Below are 25,636 nucleotides of genomic sequence, written 5' to 3'. Positions count from 1 at the left end.
CATAGGCATGAGGCCTTTTTCCAATCTGAGTCAAGGCGTCAAAGCATTGCCAAGCAGAGCTGGGGCTCAGTTCCGGAACATGCTCTATAATTTCAACTGAAGACACTCAACCTCACCACATCCACTTCATCAGTGTACATACTGTAGGTCTTAATAATTCAAACAATGACTACAATAATGACTTCTCTTCTGGCATTTCTGAAAATGTTGTCTTGAATGAAACGTGAGTAATGCGTGAGTAACCACTTGTGCGCAACTGAGAAAAAAATCACATAGTGGCTGCCCAGCTTTAATGACTCAATGTATGGCACTAAGAAATAGCCTGGTTCTACAAACAAGTGTTTTAGTGATGAAAAAGTGGAAATTATCTGCAAACTAGTGTATTGCAAATGTGGCTACGGTGGTATAATCAGGATAATGCGTGTTCGTTTAACAGAAAGTAATACACTTCAAGGTGTATCAATTCTTACTTTATTTTGTGGCCGCATTGCCAATTACCATTACCTGAATGCTGTGTTGTTCTCTCATTAAAATATTTTTTTTTTGGAAAATGAGAAATATTGAGTGTGCATTCTAACACATGGTAAGTGACATGACATTGATGCATGTCAGATGGAGAATGCTTCAACTTATCGATAAAGCAAATTTCAAGATGTAAACACCATATTGGTTGTTAGAATTTGGCATATCTGGTCAAACATTAATAAACATTTATACTCATTTTCAAAATGCCTTCTTTGAAGTTGCATTGAAGCAGTGAATGCTATTATAATAAATGATGATCGTCATGCAAAATGTTTTTTATTAAAGACCACATCATGCCATATTTTATTAATCGATTGGTTCTCCATACTCACTTCCCCCTGTCTCATGTCAATTTGCGAGTAAAAAATATTTCAGAAGCTTTTGGGCATAATACTTTAAACTGACCTCCTCTCTACAGTTAGAAGGACGGGATCACAGGAGCTGTCAAAATGATACCTCATGTGTCCACACAAGGTCAAGAGACAGAAAAGGTACACCCAAAATTCAGCCATGACTGTATAGCCTGGAAACTATATAGTAGATTTGCTTGTTTATTATGTAACTCTTCTAATAATGTTTACATTTTTTAAATCAAAAAATGAATTACATTTGTCCTCTCTGAGAAGATTGTGTGTAGAATGAAAGTAGCAGTGTAATATACAAACCAATGATGATGTCAGCTTGTTATTGACTTTCCAAGTCTGAATGACTGAGCAAAGGATAGGGGGTGGGGTGGAATCTATCTATTGCAGTCTGTGACCAGCCAGGCAAAAATGGGTTTACAAGCCAGCGTGGGGGATGGGTGGGATCCTGCGGCGTCTCATATCCGCAGACATAAGCTCTCTGAATGGCTGCGCAGCTTTTCAATAGTTTACAATAATCTCTCCCTGTTTTTCTGGAACCATTATGCACTCTGTTGCTGCAACAATATAATTTAGGGACATTGCTAAAAAAAACATATTTCATTCATTTGGAGGGTGAGGAAATAGACATTTCTGCTCTGTGGACAAGGTGTTACGAGAATTATGAAGGGACAATTGTTAGAGCATAAAAATACATATGTATTAAAAAAAATAAATTATGTAACACTTTTGTCTAATATCTCTCTGTCTGCCAAAACCACAGCTCCAGCTCTGGCAAGGGAGAGAATAGTGCAGAGAGAGAGAGAGGGAGGGAGAGAAAGAGAGGACAGGCATTTTAAAGGGGTCTTGCTCTGCTCCCCAACCCCCCTCTCTCCTTACTGCATGAGCTTGCGAAGAGCTGCAAAATGCCATCTGCCATCTCACTGCTTCTCTGCCACTGATGCCTCTGCCCTGTATCTGCACATCAGCCATGCACACCACAACAGGAAGTCAATAAATGACTTCGTGTTTGTGTTTTATTCATGTAGCAGTACAGGGTCAGAGTGTGGAGACTGTTTGGTTTGCATTTGGTGTTCATCTTCTGACTGTTGTGTTTCATATTTCATTGTTTAGTTAGCAGGGATTGTGCACAATAACCCGGGTTCACGTATTGAATTCTATCTCTAGAGCCACCACCATGTTACATTACCTGGAGCTCTACATCCTTGTGATTTCATTGAGTAACTGCTGAATTTTCAAAGCTATTGCTCACTAACTCTTGCATAATGTGATTGGAGTCGGATCAATCAGGAAATGAAGGCAGTGAAGCCCAACACAAATCAAGTGATTTACTCCACCTCAGCCATCTTACATTGCTTGTTTTTTTTATCCTAAGAAAATTAAAGACTGCTCTAATGATTAAGACTTAGACACTGACAGTGCCATAATCTACATTATATATTTAGTCGCACTGTGTTTCGTTGACCAGATGATGCCTTCATTTATGGCAAACTACTTTCATTCTTATTTACCTGTTACACTTAAGGCGGCTACATATATAATATATATAATATAATAGATACGTGAAATGTTAGTTTTATGCTCTCATGCGGAACTGATCCTAAGAGATAACCTTTTTACATGAGGCAATGAGTTCCCCTGAGTGGGGGATGGGAGAACATAGAACTGCTAGATCCTAACAGCACAAGGCCTCTCCCTCAGACCCTGTTCTGAGACGTCTCAAACAGCATCAATATATGGTTGATTAATCCTTCTCTATCCCTGTCATACTTTACTCTGTCCCTATACTGCACCCCCCCCCCCCCCCACACACACACACACAGACAACAGACAAACACATATCTGTTAAACATGATATCCCCGCCTCCCACCAACAATGAATAAAGTATTTATTGTATAGCTTATTGGTTAATGCAAGGGACAATTTACAATCATGATTTATAGCATATAGGATTTAACCCAGGGATCTCCAACCTTTTTTCCTCTGATAGCTACTTTGACAAAACAACTGAGAGCTGTAATGTTTTGTGTTAGTAGTAGCATGTTCACATTTGACGTTTATTGACCAGGTTATTTTCCCAGAGTCTGGTGTTACTTGGACTACTAACATCACCTCATGGTGACTACCAACTGAAACTACCATAGGAGAAGCATTGTTTAATTGGTAAATGATAATTTTGTCTCAAAAGGAGGCAGGGTGTTGTAAATGGTGGGGAACTACTGGTAGCGCATGAGCTACCTGTTGGAGACCTGATTTAAACTATACTGTAGTACAACTGTTTTGAAAATAATCTTTATTTATAGTCTGAGAAAAGATTGGGCAGACAAGTTTCACTCTGTATCCATCTTGACAAGGGTAATTCCTCCAGGCAGCTATTTCAGACAAACAATTGATCAGGCTCCTATCTGAATGACTGAGGCGACACTCATAATGAATGTGATATCAATGGAATAAACAGTTGATGGGGTTGATTTGCTTATTGCACTTATTTTGCTACTCAGTAATGGTGGAAAAATACAATAATAGGCCTATTCATATTTTCAAAAACCTAAGTGGCTGTTTATAATACAGGGCAGGACTTCCTGTTACAGATTCCAGCATTAATATTTCCCTGAAATAATGTGTTGCCTTCATGCTGTCTACTTTATTGGTTATGTAAAAACAGGGTTTCAAAATGACCCATGCTAGCAGGTAAAACATGTATTTTTCATCTCAAAATGTTTGGAGAGATTGTGTCGTAAAAATGTAGCCTGAACTGCCCTCCTAGTTTCTCCTCTCATTTTCATCTCAGTGAGATACTGAGATAGTCTTGCCTCTCTCCGACTAGCGTTTACACCAACCCTAAAAAGGGTGGACCAATCCTCAATCCTCAAAAATTGCAGTCGGAAGAATGTGTTTTATACAGCAAAGGTAAAAACATTAGGCCTATTTATTGACTGTCCTTGGTTAACCACTGATTTCAACGTTAACGCAAACTCTACTCCCCATATGATGATTGCGTTGGAAACCATTCCCAATGGAGAGTAGCTGCAGATTCTCTTCACAAAGTGAGTGAGTGGTGAAACAGGCTTGTAAAAGTATTAACGGCATGTACTTGGTTTTGTTTTGTTTTGTTGTAGCGGAAAAAATCATTGAAGACCCACATGTAAAACCTATTGTCCTCTACTATATTTATGGTAGGCTACATTTTTTTCACAGATTAATGGATTTCATGGTTTAAAACTTTCATTTATTTTCACATCTTTATACTTCATATCATTTAGCAAGCCAATTTGATAGTTCTGGTTTCACATTTGAAGATCAATCCCATTGTGAAGTTACTGTTATAATCTACAACATGGCAATAGGTTCACCAGTCTAAGATACATATTCAAATTGCCATTGCACAATGAAATTAATGGGTATTGATATATAGATAACCTCAATAACCCATACCAACCCCTCTTCAAGTTAGTCCCTGCCAGTGTTTGACACATTACAAGAATAGGTGAAATCTCCACCTCCATACTAAAACACACGGCAGAAGCAGTTGTAGAAAGTGCTTGATAGCTCTTTTTCTGCCATTGGTGTACCAGGGATACAGGCAAGTCCTAGGGCATTCAAACAAACCAGCAGTCTGTGTCCTGCTGCCACACTGCCAGCTTGTGTGTGCTTCCCTGGTGTATGCTGTAATGGCCTGTGCACTGTGTGAGTATGCAGCCAACTCTCTAAGCTGTGCAGTAACCAATGCACAGTCCTATCCCTCAAGGGTCCCATTGTATCAACACCCTCCATCCCCCACCCACCTCAGTGCACAAAAAAACATGATGTATGATGCTGCTACTCAGTGCATTGCAGTGGTAGTAAATGTTAGGCTAGGCCATATGCTAGCATGCATACTTTGAGCGATAGTTTTTTCCGTTCTCATTCCAGGTTTTTTGCTTGTAACTTATGACTCTCTTGTAATTCGTCCCCCACAGTAGCCTTTAATACGCACATAAGCTAATGTGTGTAGGCTAGGGTGACCAGATGTCCCCAGTTTTTCTGACACTTTTGTGATTAGGCTATGTCCCCTGTTTTGGTCTCGGACATCTGGTCACCTTAGTGTAGGCCTACCCCCTATGAGGCGCTGAGGCTAACAAGGCTCCACTTGGAGTTAGCATTCCGTTGATCCTGTCCATTTTGGCGTCACTGACGGCAAATAACTTTACATCTGAAGCGTTTTAAACCTTTGTATGACCCATTTCTATTTCCAGGGAAATGTGTCAACATTGTGTGACTGGCATCATAATTAATTAACTTTTTTCTTAGCGAATACTAAAATGATGTCATGAGCATGCGACTTTCAGTCGCGCATAAGAAAAGTAGGCCTACATGTATTTTCTGGATGAGAAACTCAAAGGCAGCCCAAGGGAAAGTCCGTAGGTAAGCTATTTAGTAAAACATTGAGGTAAAAAAACCATTAAAGTGATGTTATGGTTAGCACTACGTCGGAACAAATCACAGACCAAAAGCTGCACTCAAACTCGGATCACTTTGAACGTTATCAATTTTCTTAGTGTGGCGACCAAATGACTTGCTGTGTTCAGAGCATAAGTTGCGTGTTTATTATTCAACTGACATTGAAGATGCAGTACACCAGGTCACCAACAGGAAATGGGTTCAAACTGGCTTCACGTTTCTCTGTGTAAGTCCTATTGGGTGGCTGTTTCCATTTATTTTCCTGTCTATGTTCTGTTCTCCTGTCTATGTTCTCTAAGTTCTGTTCTCCTTCTTTGTCCATTTTTGGATGTATTAACGTACTAGCTGCATACAGCCTACTATAAAATCAACTTAGTGGCCTTCAAGACTTATGAATAAGATTTTAAAAATCTTAACACGGCAACTCTACAAAACTGGCAACATAATTTTGTTTTAATTATTTACTATTTGATACGCTAATTACACCGTTCATTGAAAATAGCCTATTCATGGTGAAGTGTCTGCCCCTCCCCCATCCAATTGTAGGCTACTATGGTTGTATCAGGTTTTCCCAGTAACAAATGTAGATTCCATTAATGCAAATACTTCAATTATAAGTTACATTTACATTACAATGTTAAGCTACATTTTCTGTAGAGGCAGGGATGGTGCCATGAACTGAGATGAAACTGTATGCTATACAAATAACAAGCAAATTACATTTCATTATTTATAATAATAGCCTACTTTTTCACACACACACACACACACACACACACACAAATAAATAATAACAAAACCACAATGTTGTTTAGAAGATCACAAGGGTAGTTTAATTAACAATAATCATCTTTCTCAATATTTGAAATCCTTTTTTAAAAAATATAAAAAATATTTTGAAAAAAAGTAATAATTTTTTTTTTAATTATTATAAAAACTGTAACTGTTTTGATGCTGTTTTCTCTAAAATGACACCATCAGCTATGTTATTGCTGTCTGTGTCCCTCCTAGTTTCAACAAAGCTACAGCGACAACCGCCCAGGCCTTCCCCATTTTCGCTTGGCAGGTCACCGCTTCAGTGTTTGAGTGTCTGAAGCCGTTGGCTGCTCCTGAACCGTTTGGCTCTTTCTCCACTAGCATACAGCCCCACAATGCTCCTCAGTCTCTCTTAAATGCAATTTTTAACAGATTTTCGCGAACATTTTTAACCGTGTGTTGTAACCGGACGATTATATGGGAATTTAACAAGCGGATCGTCGTTGAAGATTGGGCTTATAACGCGTTGTTTTAGCCCTATTTAAAGAAATAGCCGTGGAGGAGGAAATTCCACACAGGCAACACAGCAACACAGAAGGCACCCCTTGTGTGATCCGGATATTAAAAGTGAGTGTTTTTGTTTATTATAGCCATAGCTTTGACGAAAATGATGTAGCTAAGGGTCGAATTATTATGGACAATGCTTTATTTGGTCTCAATGCGATGTATTGTTTATATTATAAGGGCATTTGTTTAGTTGATTTGACTGGGGTGGGGGATGGGCAGAATGTGTGTGTGTGTGCGTGTGTGCGTGTGAGTGTGTGCGCGCGCGGGCGCGTATGTGTGTGTGTGTATGTGTGTGTGAGCGCGCGCCTGTCTGTAAATGCAGCTATCTTCCTTCTCACAACTTAACTAGGTAGATAGCATTCTGTGATATGAGGGTTACATGAAATAATGTAATCATTACTCGGGCGTTTAATAGTTGTGATAGTGTTCATGGTGTTCTGTGGTATTATAATGAGCTTCCTAGCTAGGTCTAAATTCTTGCTGTTAGATTCAAACATGTAATGTTAGTTGTTAGTGTTTTAACAGTATTAGCTGGCCAGCGAATGTTAAATGTATTCGATCAAAATAGAAGCTTGGCTGGTCACTGCTTGACAGACAGTAACCCCTTTACAGTGCAATAGCTAACTTTAGACCCCAGTTTGATCATGGGACATAATGTTAACTGTAGCTGTAATCGTGTTGGAACAAGAAATCCTGCTTGACTGTGTTGATGTGTTGTGTGAATATTTAGCGAGGTTGCTAATAATAACGCACACATAATCGATGTGTCTCCTGCTTAGAGATTTGTTACACTATTATGCAAAGGTAACACTAATTATGACCCTCCAATGTAGTAGATTTTGGTTTATATTGTAAGAAAAACAGTGCAAGCCCACATGACAGCAATGTGGCTGAGGCTGAACTCGTGGGTGTGGGGGAGGGGAAAGAACTAGCTAGAGGGGGAAGGGAGGGAGAGAGAGTTAAAGCCAAGAGGATATTCTTAACTCACTGACAGTGGATTTAGGTTGTGTAGTAGTCTGGTGAAAGAGCACATAAAAAACGAGAGCCATTCGATTTCAGATGATGTAGCTGTGTATTAATTTTGTCAACAAAGTTTTTTTTTAATTTATCATGTTACTGAAGTCTTAAAAGTAAATGGATGTATGTCCTTTGAGAAAAAAGTGAGATGGGTATAGGCCTACTGTAAAGTATCTTGTCATATTACACCTTTACTGATTTATGGATTACAAAGAATCAAACATGTTTTATTATTATTTAAAATGAGTGCCATGTCCACTCTTATTTGAAGCTTGGTTCAAGAGAAGGGAAGAAAAGTGCACAACAGAAACTGATTTCAGTTCTTTGATGATTGGTGTATTACTACAAATATTGATTTACTGGTATTCTGAACCTAAATAATGTGGGGTTATGAAAGTCTTTTTTCCCATTCATCTTTTACTGGAGATCAATGTAGGCTACACAATGGCTGTGTGTTTTCTTGTTTTAAAATATAGCCCAAAAGTAGTGTTATTTTGTGAAATGGCAATACAAGCCACGGCAGTCATCTTATGTTTAACACTACCCAGTAAATGCCTGGTCTTGAGCTAGTGCAGGCTCAGAGACACACACTCTGCTACACAGTGACACAGTTATGTAACCGGTGCCTGACAGAAAATTCAAAGATGAGGGGGAGGGGAAATGTAGCCTCTCTTTGTTTGTTGATATTATTTAAACATTTGACATGAATACTCAATCCAAAATTGCAGTGTTGAAGTTGTAACTTGGAATGGTGTGATTGTTTTTTTGTTTTTTTTTGGCAAAATGCAATGACAGGCCTACATATTGACCCCATTTCTGTATGTGGCCTCAAGCTGTCTTTATTCAGATAAGATGGTCAGATGTTGTGGAAATATGTGCCATGGTGTTCCTTCCTCAGAACGGTTTCCTGCCTGTGTCACTGAATAGAAGTATAAAGAAAATGATACTATTACATATTGCAAAGTGAATATTATGAAATGTTATATAATTGCCACAAAGTGTCTGGTCTGTCTGGTTGGAAGAATCACTGCTCCGTCTTTGGGAAACAGTTGGCCTAAATATTTTTCGTCAAACATTTTTGTTATAATCACTGGCAGTAATGGCTGATCAGAGGAAACCAGCCAATGGAGACTCCGAAATTTAAGAAGGGGAAAATAAAACGAGAGTTATGTGATTCTCTGTGTGTTTTTAGACAAAAAATGGCCATGTCACAGATTTTGTAGCCTGTGAATGTTAGTTCAGTGGGATGCCAAATAATGGAGGATGATAGTGATATCTGCTCTTGCCAATACATTTTGATATACATATTTGAACAGTAACCACAAATGAAAAGTAGTAAACCAAATAAAAATGTAAAAACGACAAATAATGCACCAACTGAACATATTCCGAAAGACTTGAGTTTCAGGTGCAGAATCATGCTGCTTCAATGTGGCTTGACTTTTACAAACAACTGTAGCGAGAACATTTTCATTGACATTCTCACCCATTTTGCAACCGAGACAAGGCTTTAAAAAGGCTATTGCACATACACCAAATTTCGTGACCCTTCCGTGACAGTGGAAATAAACCAAGGGCGAAAAATGAGTTATGGCATTTCCAACAATGCATTTGGTTCTTCATTTTACAAGGAAGGTCTTCTAGGTACAATTCGGTGTATGCAAGGAAGGCTCTTAAGCCATCTCATATATTCCGGTGGAGCATTAGCTAGCTTGTAGCGGGATCTTCGATTTTGTGAGTGCTGCGTCCCTCTGTGTTGGTCATCGGCTACCTAAGAAAACGGACGATGCGCCAGTAAACCGTTTTATTGTACCTGTTTACCCGGTTGGGTGTTGCATCTAGTGAATAAGCACACATTAAGATGCCAAAGGATTTGAATGAAGAAGTGGTATAAAGAAGTTGAATAAAGAGTGCTCTTTTGGCTGTGTCTACAGTATGTGAACATGAAGGGATTCGAATATAGCGAAAGATGCCACTTTTAGCCAAGGGTCAATGACACTCAAAACCATAGGAGAAAAAGTTTAGAAACATTTTGAATTAAACTTGTACAAATAGAAGTTGTGGAAGTTACATTTATCATGAAAAAGGTCTCTTCATGAGTGTGAAGTGAAAGAGCAAATCTCCAGTGGCACAGGTGCAAACATGGTTACTTCCTCTGGAATCCATCATGGAACACGGCTCAGTAGATGATCTATGGACTACATTTTCTTATGATTTAAAATCAGTGAATTCCTTGAAAATGTCTCTCCTGAAAGTCCTTCGTAGTATCCAGTATCTCAGTGTTTGTTGCAGTGGCATGAAGCAGTACAGAAGAGGGCTGTTTTTGTAAACGTTGACTGGCATACATAGCCATGAAGATATCTTAGGAGTTGAAACGTTTGAACATTTTGAAAAGAAACATGGCAAAGGGTATATGGTAGCATTAGATATAGAAATGTTTGGGGCTCCAGTTTTTTATCCAGTGTTGGCTGGGCTTTATATGAGGACAGAGTGGGAGTATGGTTAGGAGCGCTATTGGACACAACCAATGCTGATCGTAAGTGTTAAACTGAGACGTATGTGTTCTTTGGGATTGCGTGAACAACTGTATTTAATACCATTGCTAATGAGAAAGAAATGTTTGTTGTTGTCTACTTCTGAAAAGATTTGGTAAGAGTTGAACATGCCAAGTTTGATTTCACTATTGCCCATGGCTCTCGGAAAATAGGAAATTAACAAAAAATTCCCAGACCAATTCTCTGTTTAGAATCGGTATGGTGTTAGGTTACTAACAGGAATATGAATGGAATCAGTGCAACTCATATGAACAGTATAATTTAAATGTTGTCGTATTTATACGAAGGACAATAGTTGGATTATTGCAGTCCATGTAAAGGAAGTGAGGGTTGAATTGTCAGAAATCAGTACGAGAATATCCACATCATGCTACTGTAGGTCTAGGCCTAATACTTCCTGGTTTGATCTGACATATCGATTCCTATTAGATCAATATGTGTCACTGTTATTTATGAATATATTACAGTGAGCCCCTAGAGAGCGAAATTGGCTAAATCATTACATAACATTTTTATCAGTCGGACTGTCTTAACTATCCATATGCTACTCTTTGCATTGATGTATTGCAACATTTGTGCTTAAAAGTTGTCAGAACGCCTTTTTCCTTGACACAGCAGCACACAACATTGCCATCAAATCCAGAGTGAGGGATGTTTGCGTTGTTGTTATGAACTTAGTTGTGGAAAGCATTGTGCAATAAGATTCTGAAAGTCGAAAAGCATTAAGCTTAAACAAAAGTGCAAATTCAGTTGAGCCAAATCATCGTCCCTTTTCCAATGCATGGTATCAGCTCAACTCGTTTTTACTCTACTTGCTTTTTTGGTCAAGATTTCAAGTGGTCTGAGGCGATATGAAGGTATTATTGGGGCAAAAGTCACGAGCACATTTAACTGCAGATTTCGCATTCGCACACTAAAGTCACAAATGTGTAACCGTACATTTGAAGTTGTAGATATTTTTTTCATACCTTGTTAACACAAAATAGGGCTACGGGTTCACGAATCCGTTCTACAAGTTCACAAAACCGTTTTACAGATACACGAATTCTCACCTGTGCATCACAAGTTCCTGGCCTCATCCCCTCGAGACTTTTGCTCCATTTACACTGCAACGATTGGGGCAAAACACATTCGCACATCCGTGTTTCATAGTCTGAGAACATGCACAACATTCGTGCATTTGTAAACCCAAATGTGAACTAATGCAACAGAAGTTGTGCATCTGTGAAATGTTTTCTCATTAATAAAAGTCTTACACGACTACAAGTGCATTGATACAAGTGCTTGAGTCTACATCTGCGAGTTTCCGTCGCTGTTTTCCGGGGACGAATACTTTTGCACCAATTATACCACCTGGCGATGTGCAAAACCGATTTGTACTTGTGCACACAGACAGCATCGATCGAAAACAAAACAAGGCGGCCGGATCTGGATCTGGATCGCGCCCACACATCCCTGCTCATATAAGTAGCCTAACCTCCGCTTGTTTCCTCATCAATATAAAGACAAGGACGCACGATTTGTAGATTTTCTTTTCACAGAGTGAGAGAACATACTTCGGAGTGATTATTTGCACCCGGGTGTAAATAGTGGAATGGAGGCATTTTCTTATTTGCACCCAAACCTGTAATGCGTGCAGAAACAGATGGGATGGCCTACTTAAATCTAACAAGTTAGGATTTTTAAAAACAATCTTTTTGATGGAAACGTGGTGCTAAATTCCCATAAACGTGTTCAGTTAACGGGTAAAACCGTCCGTATGTAAGCAAAATCAAGAATTACGAGTTTGTTTACCGTCACTGAGCAACCAGAAGATAGAAATATTACGCTACTAGCCCGTTGCATGGACTAGAAGTTGTATAGGGTAGCGGGTAGGCGCATGGGCCATATGGTTCGAAGATTGGCAGTTCGTATCCCATTAGTAACCTATGGCTTTTTTTTGCATGCCAATATAGTTGAAAGAGTTGTTTTCTGTAGAGGAGTTGACTATTTAGAAGCGTTCTACTCACAACTGTAGCCTATTTCTATAACTAAAATAAAACTAGACCATTTTTGACAGATTCATTAAGCACAAACTCTTATTTGCCGCGAAGTAACGTCATCAAAGAGAAGAGAGTCGTTCGCACATACTTTCAAAATATTTTAGTTTGGCATGCAAAAAAAAAAATGCATTAGCCTACATTTGGTGTGATTTGAACTACCAATCTCTGATTCATGGCTCATGCACTTATCCGCTAACCTACATGACTTCTACGTTATGCGATTGACTGGGCTAGTAATATTTGTCTATCTTCTGGTTGCTAGGTGACGGTAAACAAGCTCGTAATTCTTGATTTTGCTTACAAACGTACGGTTTTACCCGTTAACTGAACACGTTTATGGGAATTTAGCACCACGTTTCCATCAAAAAGATTGTTTTTAAAAATCCTAACTTGTTAGATTTAGGTAGGCCATCCCATCTGTTTCTGCACGCATTACAGGTTTGGGTGCAAATAAGAAAATGCCTCCATTCCACTATTTACACCCGGGTGCAAATAATCACTCCGAAGTATGTTTCTCACTCTGTGAAAAGAAAATCTACAAATCGTGCGTCCTTGTCTATATTGATGAGGAAACAAGCGGAGGTTAGGCTACTTATATGAGCAGGGATGTGTGGGAGCGATCCAGATCCAGATCCGGCCGCCTTGTTTTGTTTTCGATCGATGCTCTCTGTGTGCACAAGTACAAATCGGTTTTGCACATCGCCAGGTGGTATAATTGGTGCAAAAGTATTCGTCCCCGGAAAACAGCGACGGAAACTCGCAGATGTAGACTCAAGCACTTGTATCAATGCACTTGTAGTCGTGTAAGACTTTTATTAATGAGAAAACATTTCACAGATGCACAACTTCTGTTGCATTAGTTCACATTTGGGTTTACAAATGCACGAATGTTGTGCATGTTCTCAGACTATGAAACACGGATGTGCGAATGTGTTTTGCCACAATCGTTGCAGTGTAAATGGAGCAAAAGTCTCGAGGGGATGAGGCCAGGAATTTGTGATGCACAGGTGAGAATTCGTGTATCTGTAAAACGGTTTTGTGAACTTGTAGAACGGATTCGTGAACCCGTAGCCCTATTTTGTGTTAACAAGGTATGAAAAAAATATCTACAACTTCAAATGTACGGTTACACATTTGTGACTTTAGTGTGCGAATGCGAAATCTGCAGTTAAATGTGCTCGTGACTTTTGCCCCAATAATACCTTCATAAGGCGATACCAAAAGGTGACGTTCTAGGTCTAAGAAGTATTATTGACAATAGTTGTGCAATTCAAATGAATAACTTCCTGCAGTTAAAAACATGAGCGTTCTATCTTATGAATTAACAAACATTTTTTCATGGATTAGAATGAACATTAACACGAACAACCACATGCCATGAATCAGAAACAAACTTCCCTCGGTTTCCTACATTGTTGATATTGTTAGTAGCCCATGTTATTGACACCATGCTAGTTACCTCCGCCAAGGAGGTTATGTTTTCATCGGGGACCGGCGTATGTTTGTCTGTCTGTCTGTCTGTTTGTCTGTTTGTTAGCAAGATAACTCAAAAAGTGATGGATGGATTTCGATGACATTTTCGATGACCCAAGGAAGAAACGATTACATTTTGGGAGTGATCCGTAATTCCGTCGGGATTCCAGAGCCGTTTATGTGTTTCGCTTAGAAGTGTAATGGCATGGTATGGCCACGTGGTGGCGATCTGAATAGTTTAGGTTCAAATGTATGACAACCTAGGAAGAACAATACAGGCGGAGGTCTGCGCTCTCTGAGTGCTTTTCTAGTTTCCTTCTGTGTCTCTATAGCACCCAGCTCGATTAAAGAGGGTAGTTTTTTTGCAGTGGAAAAGGAAAAGCTGATACGATAACCGAGTAGAGTAGAGGCGAGTTGAGCTGATACCTTTCAGTGGAAAAGGTGCTTTAAAGCAACCAAGAGAATGCCAGATCTCAAATGGAAAGAAACAGAAATGACAAACTAGCAATCACTTATTAGATGAGTCTTAAACGCCCATTATTCTTGACGTTCCCAACCTGTTGTGTGACAATGTGGGAAACGGCGTAACTATTTATACTTGCGCGTGGTGGTCGCGACACTATTTGCAGTATTCTCCTGAAAAGAGGTGTCGCTGTTGTGAAAAGGCTATTGCTACCTATATTACACCGTAGAAGAAGACATTATTCTCTTCGCAGAACATTCATTGACAGTAGCAACTTGCTTCTTTGATGATATTGATATTGACTTTGCTTGCTGCTCTTCGCAATTGGAAACATTACCATCTAGTTTGTAAGGTGTGTGCAGCTAGCTGATGAGATGAGTTTGTAATCTCCCTAAGTGGAAAGAGAATTTTTTTCAGGTCTTAGCAGATATCCTTTGGTTGAAAATAAACCTCTCTATTACCTTTTGCTGGAATGCTTATTATGTGCCTGCGTCCTAGTCTTTCCAACTCACTGGTAACTTTGTTCTCTTATCCAACAAACTATTAATAATTCATGACTGTAAACAAATCAGTCACCCAAACTAGCCTAGCCAAGTTAACTTCATACTCTTCTCAAACTGACTATTCAAACTTCATGACTACAGTGGTTTTATTTAAATTAATGGGTTTATTTAAGATGTGGGCTAGGCTATACGAAATGCCTGAATGTGGTTTATGTGGTTGATGGCTGCAGAAGGACACTTGCTCCCTGATCTTGGCTTCAAGCTCCGCTTGCTTGTCGCGCACCGCTGAAAAAACCCTCCGGTGCACGACATGTCTGCGGGAGGCTGAAAATTGTCGCGCGACAGAGGAATGACGTCATTTTGACGTAACATTGTCTCGTGACAGGTCAGGAATGTTGACCATAATTGGTGTATGAAGCACAATTGTTTCCTCCTTCTTATGTAAAATGCGAACTTTGAAATGACGACCACAAAACAGGCAAACCTGAACAAAAGCAAACCATCCCTCTGATCACCGCCTCCTCCGCACGTTACTTTATCACTTTGAATTTAAGATACAGGAAGAAGGTGTTGGAGCCTGCTGTGAACAGTCATTGACTACAAGGCAGCCAATCAGCGTAAAGCTCATTTAATTAGAACATATATAATCTGAGCACATTTTTGACAGACCAAAGTAACATACCTGACATGTCAACATCAGAGAATAATTACAAATACTCAAGGGCAAAAGTAGTGCTGACTGTACTTTGTTTAGTCAGCTGCCTTAACTGAAAACGGTGTGCATTTCATCATTAATCATATGTAAAGGTACCCTCAGTTTACTCTTCGGTTGATCATTGATTGTACCCCTGATTTACTCTGGTAAATCTTGTTAATCGTGTACAGTATACTTTTTGAGTGGATCATTTGTTTATCTGTCAAGACTCTGGAATCCCTGTTTTGCCATGTTCAGGTAAAGTACTAGCTTCCAAAAAAGAATCTGTCACCTTCACTGTGTCTTTGGAAAAAGGACACATTCTGTCTCTCTTTGACAGGCAGGCACACACACACACACACACACACACACACACACACACACACACACACACACACACACACACACACACACACACACACACACACACACACACACACACACACAAACAGGCACACAGACTTTAAATGTTCATTGTTCTTTCAGAGCACAACAACAACCAACAGTTCCCCTCCCCCACACTGCCTGGCTCAGGCTTTTATGGAGAGTTGCTGCATGGGTGTGTGTCTGTGACCTGGAGGTCAAGTTCAGTTTTTTTTGTCTGTGTGCGGTCTGCACTTGCACTTATAGAGAAGTTGTGCAGTAGGTTTCAGCGGTTTAGGCTATAGTAAAAACAAATGCATCAAACATGAAGATTTCTCCTTCAGATTATACTATACTGAGTTGAATACATAGGAAGTCGCTTTGCTTGCTGTCTTAAATAATGGGTAATGTCAATCCCTGGCTATATCATTTTGTTAACCATTGCTTAGTGCCAGCACACACACACTGCAACTATTTGCAACTGTTCACATATTCAGTGAACATAGAAGTCAGTATGGTATGATGTAATTCGTACTCTCTACTCAGAATGTTTTAATGTGGCAGGTTTGGTTCTTGCTCTGTTTTAGACCACCCACTGTAAGCTTGTGGGCTGATGGCTCTACTGCAAATTGCCCAACAAAGATTGAGTATGTTGGTGTTTGGGAGCAGAATGATTCCGCATATTGATATCTCTATAGGTGGTATAGCCTGCTAAACAATAACTCAGCCTGAATTGTAATCAGAATGTTTAAGTAAGTTTTTTTACAGAAAATAGTAGGAAATGTTAGTTATTATCGATATTGATTTCTTATTATTACTGCAGGGAAAAAAGGAAGTTAAGAAAGATGGTTTGGTTTGGAGGTTTGGTTTTTTTCCCCTTGTGAGCCCGACAGCAAATTTAGGGTGTCAGTGTGTAGCATGATGGTACCATGGCGGTGTTAATTATTGTGTTACCACAATACATTCATTTGCTCTGTATATTGTAGGGTACTTGAGTGTGTAGCTTACACAATGCAGATAAATAAGATTGAGACCACCGAATGTAGTCTTGACTAGTAGGCCAACGTTCTTCCAGTTACATTTACACTCATTACTTATTAATCATTTTGACAACAGTGGCTGCTTTTGTTGACAATATGAGACAGCTATTTCTAGCTGTTTTGCAATGGGAAGTACTCAAAGGAGAACTCTATCTATGTGCAAATAATTCACAGATAAAGCTGGAGTATATTATTAGCTGGCTAGCTAAATATGCACTGTAAACGGAAGCTCTACTTTCTGATGTGTGTTTCTGGAATAACATTTAGCAGCATAAAAAAGCTTGATCTAAGTGTCTTCTCACTTATTGAGAATGGTCTGAAATAGTCATAAGGTATACATGAATACTATTTGCATCTTTTTACATCATGGACATATACAGTAACTGCTGTCGCTGGCATGGGGTCAAGGGGGATTTTACTCGCTTGTACTAGCTTTAGGGGAGAAACGTAACGCATCATCTAACTCTATTTGTGTTTGCGGCATTCTCTGTTTGTATATAGTGTGTTTTCATAGACCGATATACTGCCCGGCTCTACTTGGTATCAGTATAACTAACTACTGAAATATTCAGTATTTTTGTCTTCTTTGAACTTTTAAATCTGACTTTACTAATTGAAATCACTATGGCTGCATAAACACTGCAGTTAAATGTAGCCCAATTCGGATTTTTAGCTATTATGTGACACAGATTGATATGGTCTTCTACAATGCAGGAAATAGACGCATGCATTCGGATACTTTGAGATCGGCCTCGGATACAGGCATCATTCATACTGTATGTGGATATGAATTGGATATGTGCCAATACGACTGCAACGTGAACAGGTAGATCGGATATTCCCTGTCATTTTCAACTTCCGCATCGTTGAAAATGGCCTCGATCTTTGACATTTTCGCATTCCCATTACATACAGCGTTGCTTTTAGTTTCCTGTGAACGCTCAACTGGCAGAACGGTAATGAAAACAAAGATGGAAAAGCTACTATACAAGCTTTTTGACCTATTTTTCGAACTTCTCAAGATGAAACAAGTTACCAACTAGCCACTGAAATACCCTAATGCATGTTTATTTTGGCCATTTGCAGTGCTGTCTGTTTGTGTGCTTTAATTTAGGTGACCAAAATTCCTCTGGTGCGCATGTAGATTGTCTCAGGAGTTATGCAAGTTAGTGAACCATGTAAACACAGATATCTAATATGGGCCACTCTCGGACATAGGTGTAAACATGCAGTCCAAAAAAACTCTTGGAACCTCTCGGTTCAGGTTGCTTACTCCCCTGTTGAACTGCGTCAGAGTTTGCCAGATGATGGGAATGAGAATACTGTATGTCTTTTTGAGGATCTTGGGCTGAATATTTGGATGTGAAGATGTGAGGACCATTGCTGCATTGACCTGCACAAACGGACCGAACCAAAGGGTTTACAAGTGTGAAAGCACCCTATATTTTTGACACCAGTATTTATCGTCACACTACATGACACCCCAGAATTGTGATATGCACTTCTCAGGTGGGGTCAGGAAAACCCCTGAATTTATCACAACTGAGGTCCATTTGATAACCGTCCTTTCTTTTTTCCCCATCATATGTCAGTACATGGGTGATGAACTGAAGGTAATTACTTTTCTTACCTTGAAGATGACCACTACCGGTAATGGCTCATCAGAATCGGAATAATTTCACTGAGTGCCAAAGACATTCTGGGTCCCTCTGTAAATAAATGAAGTAACCATGGAGGGTGAGAAATGAAACTTAAAAGACGATTGTCAATGTTGCATACCCTTCAGCTAATGGGTAGTTACGACCCTGTCGGCAACACGATTACTCACATTTCCACCGATTTTAGGTTTTACTGATTAAAGTGTTGATCATACAGAAATGATAATGAACTGTTTAAAATCAGTTAGGTCCCGTCAAACTATAATATCTGATTGAATGAGCGATAATTCATGACTCGTCATGAGTGACATCAGGACATCCCCACTTGGACTGTTTACTGCTAGAAGTCTTTTTGCATTTTTCATCGAATTGTCTGACGTGAACGTTCAAAGCCGCAGAGTATAGCAATTTCATAACATTGAATTTGATGTAATCGTTTGGACCACATCTAGAGCTGAAGATACAGTTTGTGGTGGCAAATTTGCAGATCGCACAAGCGCCAGTAGTTGTAAAAAATACTTGCACTGTCTCAAAAAAGGTTGAAAATAAATGTGAGCATTTGGTCACAGTGTGGAGCCCAGCATTCTGTCAGAATCTGTAACAGGACATAGTCATATGGTAAGGTTTTGATCATTTTATATAAAAGGGACTCTTGAAGAAGGCTTGTTTGTGAAGGGGGCGTTTATGTGTGTAATTAAATAATAAATGAACAGTCCAGGCCTCGCTGGCTTCATTTCATCAGTTCATATTACATTTTGAATAGGTTCCCCAGCAATCTATAGGCTTTCAAGTCAGGTTTGTTCACCTATTGCGGACAAAGGTTTGGAAGTTTGGAAGAGTAGTTTCTGACATTGATGCTAGTTTTGACATGACTTGGACGTGACACCAGCTCTAGGGTTAATAATTGTAGTCACAAAGAAGGGGGAAATGTTTTGTACAAACATATTTTTAGTTCGTTTGACTTTTTACAGGCCTCATGTTATTCCTCTACTCCAGCGATAGCCGCGTCTGGAGGCATTATGTTTTCAGGTTGTCCATCTGTCCATAAAAGTACATGTACGTCTGTTCATCACAATCTCGTTAATGCACACATGCTTAAAATTTGATGATTGATTTGATTTGACATGATGATTTTGTACGTCAAATTCAAAGTCGATGTGACTAGGGATGCACCGATCCGATATTTGGATCGGATATCGGCCCCGATATGAACAAAATAGCTGGATCGGGGATCGGAAAAAATTAGCCGATCCATGGGCCGATCCAAATTTAATTTAGTTCAAAAAAAGGGTGAGCCATGACGCTCAACCATGCCATTTAGCGCCGCTGCAGCAGACAGCTCACTGCTGCGGGTTAGAGTGTGTCATCACCTCACTGTGTGCTCTGCGTGTTTAAATTCACGGATGGGATACATACAGATACCAAATGTATGTCATAGGATCAAAAGAATGTCGTTACTAACCTCCATTTGTCATAGATTAGGCTAATTACGATCTTCATGCGTTTTGTTGCGTTTAGGCAACACGTTTAATGTGTAGTCGACACAAAATAGGCTACTCAAACTAAACACATTGTCATTTTCATCTCATATCTACAAACTGTTCTTGGTATCAAGACATGCAAATGTTCAAATTGGCTGTTAAAAACTTCTCATTTATTAGATAAAACGTACAATTTCAAGTGCAGTTTACCACCCTCCAAACTCCGTGTGAACTAATTAGTTTATCGTGGGGAAACTGCGGGACCGAACCACTATGAGTAAATAGAGGGGTTTCGCGGGTGACACCACTTTGGCAGGGGTGTTTCAATGTATGTCACTAATATGGGATTTTTATCTGCAAAATTGTTTTGATGGGAGAAAATTATGCATTTGTTGAGTTTCATGTCAGCTAGTTAGATTTATTATTTAGTAATAACTGTAAACTTGAATTTGAATGCTGTTCCAAGTTGCTGCTGGTGCACAACTGTTTATTTTCAATACTAGTAATGTAATCAATAATGATGATAATAATAATACTACTAATAATAATACATTACCTTTATATCTAAGTGTTATTTTGTTAGATTTTTTTCTTAGGAAAGTAATGTTTAGTTAGGGAAAGAATGTTTAAGTCAAGCCTGATGCTTTTAGTCTTTTCCACATGGTGAGGTATACAGTTGATTAATTAACAATGGTATCGGATCGGTATCGGATATCGACCGATACGCAGAGCCCAGGCATCGGTATCGGTATCGAGACTGAAAAAGTCGGATCGGTGCATCCCTAGATGTGACCATGGAAGTTCCATTCTTGCGATTTCACACAGTTTCAAGAATACCTTGCGGCACGTGTCAAATTTAGCACAAATGTTTACTCGTACTACTAAGATAAACCGATTTAGTTTTGAAAGTCAAAGTTCAAGGTCGCTGTGGCCACAAGTCTCATTCTTGTGAATGTAATATCTTAAGAATGCCTTGAGGCACGTGATTCAAATTTAGTTTGAATTTAAACTTGAACTCTTAAGATGAACTGATTAGCTTTTGGAGGTCAAAGGTCAAGGTCAGTACAACGACATGTCTATCCCATTCCCAACGCAATATCTCAAGAATGTCTTGAGGCACGTTCAGCTCAAGGCATTCTCCAGATATTACATTCACAAAAATGGAGCAGTGATCTTTGATCTTTGACCTTTAAAATATGCCCCATATATCATTGCATTAACTGTTCTGCGTATTACTCAATTAGAAATGCTCTTTCTCTGAATGTTTCTGACTGTACATTATTCTATGGAATCATATGTCTATACTGACACCTTACAATGCATCTGCAACACACTTCCAGCTGTATTACTTTTTTTGCCACACATACATGCTGACCAAAAATTCATGGCTGGGAGGAGGCATACTTCTGCAACGTGGTTATTGAAGTTTTCAATGAAAAATGAAACATTTTATATAGTGTGGTGGGCAAATATGCATTCTCTCTAATTAATGAAGGACATGGTTTATACTTAACTTTGAACATTTATGTAGACAGTGCTGTTTGTCAGACCTTTATTGATTGAACAAGTTTTCTTTCACTTACTGCATTAGGAATTCACAAATGGCAGTCTGAATCGCCACAATGCATTGATTGGTTCCCTTTTTATATAATGGTTGATGTGGACCTACCTTTTGCCCTTAAACTGATGCGATCTTGGTATTCAGATGTATCACTACACCTTGTGTTTAGAGGTGATGTTGGCTAGATTTGGTGGTGTTACAGATACTTTGAATGAACTGGAACATTATCAAATAAACTGTCCCCACAAGGTTTTCCTAGACAGAATAATGAAACTTATCAGATTACTATATATGTTAGGTCATTACTGGCATTATGGCATTGATCCCCTGCACTGCTATTCGAACAGTGATCTAATTTTTCTCAGAGAAGGGTTTGATGTTTACTGTGTCTATTGCACTACTACATGTCTACTTGTTAAATGTACAGTGAGTTTTAACATCTACTGAGGTCAAATTCCTTGTATATGTAAGTACACTTGGCCAATAAATCTGATTCTGATTCTAATTCTAATTCTGATACTGATTCTGATTCTGGTGTGGGGCGACTGTGGCAGGGGCTCAGTCAGTCAGAGGGTCAGAACGTGTCCCCCATTAAGGAGGCGCAATGCTCCAGAAAGGAGGAAGAAAAAGACTCAGTGTAGAGAACGTTGACTGCAGGACAGCCAGCTTGACAGGGCACAAAGTAAATAAGTTGAAATTCTAGGATGCTCCCCCCTCCATCTCACATACACACGCAGTCCCCACCCTGACTCCATTAACCACACATGGTGCTGGGAAAGGAGGGGCAAAATGTGATGAAAACAGGAGGTTTTAGTGCTGGGAGTGGGGGAGGAGGGTAGAGGGTGCCCAGACGGACATCAGTGGGATCTGATTAGTGTGGTTGACAGTGCTGCTACTACTGCAGTTTGCTGTGGACTCCCTCTGCACTGCACAAATCAGCAGTGTGTGTGTGTGTGTGTGTGTGGGCTCAGCCTCACTACAGCTTACTACAGGATACTTGTTATCTGTGCAATAATGAGATAACACATGTACACACACACACACACACACACACACACACACACACACACACACACACACACACACAATGTCTTTCTGTTTGCCATCCTTCCCACACAGTCTCACATAGACACCTATCAATGCAGATATAGGCGTACACACACATACAGTCTAAATCGCTTTCCCTTGGCCTTTACCCCCCTCTCTCTCTCTGCACACACACACACACACACACACACACACACACACACACACACACACACACACACACACACACACACACACACACACATACACACATACACACACACACAGTATTATCAGTCTGGTCCCAGCTGAAAGTGTGTGGAATGTTTCCTCATTGTTCCCCTTGTCCATTTTTCTCCCTGCTCTGCACTCTGCAGATTAATTGTGCTGCCTGGGCCACCGTAGACCCAGGTCACCACATTCCTCCTGGATTAGTCAAGTCAAACACCTCATGTACAGACTTAAAATGGCCACATTTTATGTAGTGTGCAGCCTCACTGTCTCAAGGCTCTCAAACTTTGTGTTTTTAAGAATAATCAACTTCTGAGTTCACAAAAACACAAGAGCAAACGCCCCCTGGCTTATCCCTGTTGGCGTGAAATCTGATCCTGGGAACTTTTGTAGGCCATCACAACCAAATGCTGTGTACTTTGCAATGTCAATGCTGCATGGAGTTAGATGTGATGAAGTCTGCCACTGATGTTGGGTTAACCCAAATGGATACATGGATGTGACTTGGACTTTCTTTTCTTTCAGTTACTCAGAAAAGACTACTGAAACTTCCGGACATTTTTGTTTTGCGTAGGCTAGTTTTGTGTGTTTATCCTTTCTTTAACCAGTTGCGATTTTCAGTCCACAAGCCATTTTGTTTCCGGACATCTTTTTCTTTGATCCTATCAAAATGTCTGCCTGTGTAACATAGCATACATTGTAGTGTCAGAATGAGATACACTGAAGCAATGAGTTAATATCTACACATGATGATCAGAGGTTAAGATAGACACAGCCATGGTTATGTGAATTTTAGATGAAAAATTTGGTTTGAAAAAGAAGCATCTGTAAAGTTGTGAAGGGGAGTGCACGGACTTGCCATATGATGCAGATATGCTGTGTCCTGTAGAAGTCTGAGGCCCGCGCTACACGGCATCCGCAACTACTCCACAGCATAGAAATAGTTTTACAGTAATTTCCTGCACAAGTTGCATTGTTTCTAAGCCGCAGGAGAGTGTTTTATGCAAATTTAAAGAAACAAAAGCATACTAATAGTCATTTTTTCTAGTGTATGCACCGCTCTTAGTGTCTGGTGTTGCCAGTTGCATTGATTACAGTGGAAGCTAATTGTTGCAGCAGACGCTCTGTGAGCGAAACACTTAAGATACGTACCCGATGTAGGCTCCCTGTGAGGCCCATGCCATGGGCTGTACTGTGAGTTGATGATGGTTATGAAATGTCTATGTGAGTTTTCCAAGTCACAATCCCTCACAATGAATCATATGTAGATGGAGAGCCAAAAGCTGGTAAAGAAACCTGTTGATCTAGTCTGGCTAGATAGATAGATAGATAGATATGGCTATTACCATTCTAAGCTCAACCTTTTTAAGATTGAACATTAGTATGGGGAGTCTGCGCTTTATTTCCACTGCACGAGAGGCGTGCTCTCTGGGAGGTGCAACATTTTGGATAAGCTAGTTTGTGATTGGAGCCAAAGGTTCTGGCAGGGAACAGAGGAGATAGATGTGCAGGTTTCCAGCCTGAGCTACCGGCAGGTCAGGCAGGGTTAACCCAGCCTACTGTTGATCGCCTTGTGTGCGCTTTTCTGAAGGTTTTGGTGGAATCAGAGACGGCAGTCTGTGCTTGTTATCCCTGCACACAGGTCTTCAGTGAACCTTTTGGCTGAAAATGGAATATTGGCCTATTGGCCTTTTATTTCTCGAGCATGATGGGAGGCATAGAAGTCCCAACATCCCTGCCTTTTACTGCATCTGTGACCTTTTCCTCTCCCTGAGCTCTGAGCAGTGATCTCAAGTGACCCAATTAAATAATATCCTACACCTGGCTCTCACCTTGGTAACACGCTAACAGGAAGGCGAGGGTGGATGTTTATGTCCTGCTGGCTATGAGGATGGTGCTGACGTGTGGTGGAAGGGGCTTTAATTTCCCATGTAGAATAGTCTTGTAGTGGTCATTAAATGTTTTGCCATGTGTTGCCAAGTTTGTGATGATGTCCCATTATGTCTCAAGTATTCGTAGACATTTTGTCTTTTTCTCAACTGAACGCCTGGTCCATTTCTAGAGCGTGTTAATGTCAACTGAGCCTCTAAGTTGAACATATACCATACTTATTTGGGGGCAAGCAGCAAAGCTAGGCATTGTCAGGGTTTTTACTTTTTGCTATTGTAATGTTGAACATTTAAGTTGAATTGAATAGGAAATAACTTTAGTTACATACAGTAGCTGGCTTTTCATAAGAATGCGCTTAAACCGTTTAATGTTTTTGAAATGTTCCCAGAAGGCAATGTTTTCTGCATAAGCTGATGCAGGTTGAGTGTCTTCAGTAAAAGTTGCTCTTGGGTTTAAAATGATCGTGACTACTTGCAATGATGTTAAATAGCTTCACACAGACATTAAAAAATCCTGAGAGCAATAAATGGATGGCAGTTGGGCGAGGGTTTACTCTTAAATCAATGGAGTGAAAGTCCCCCCTCCCCCATGGTTCTAGTTCCCACTGCAGGATTAGCGTTAATGATACTAGGTCGCCAGGGAATAGATTAAAGATTTCACTTTACCGTTTACTTGCTTCCATGCCCACACAACAACATAACACTTAACCAACAGTTTTTTAGTAAGAGTGGGAATGACATAAGAGAAACTTGTACTCGCATTAAAGCCTTGAGTTTATCTCCTCTTATTCTGGCACGACTGAAAGAGTCGTTAACCTGCCGGTGTGATTCACGAGACCAGGGCTAATTAATTATACAGTTTGTCTCATCACTGGAATTCATTTTATTGATTTACAGGTGGGACACTGGAGGAGTAGTCTCAGGTAGAAATGGTGCTGGGAACTGACCACACCAATAATTTCTCCGTTTTTTTTACTCACAGGTGGCGG

At 39.9% G+C, this 25,636-nt stretch overlaps 1 protein-coding gene across 2 annotated transcripts in view; it reads left to right on the top strand.

The window, feature by feature from the left end:
• The first annotated feature begins 6,396 nt into the window (after positions 1-6,396).
• tbl1xr1a (TBL1X/Y related 1a) overlaps positions 6,397-25,636 on the top strand; it is a 43,974-nt gene continuing 24,734 nt past the window's right edge. For both annotated transcript variants that reach the window (XM_062555418.1, XM_062555417.1), the window contains exon 1: positions 6,397-6,711. The gene's annotated coding sequence lies outside the window, so the exon portion shown is untranslated. The remainder of the gene's footprint in view (positions 6,712-25,636) is intronic.

This window comes from Sardina pilchardus, chromosome 15 (genome assembly GCF_963854185.1).
Source record: "Sardina pilchardus chromosome 15, fSarPil1.1, whole genome shotgun sequence".
Lineage (NCBI taxonomy): Eukaryota > Metazoa > Chordata > Actinopteri > Clupeiformes > Clupeidae > Sardina > Sardina pilchardus.
This window is presented reverse-complemented; position numbering and strand designations above follow the sequence as displayed.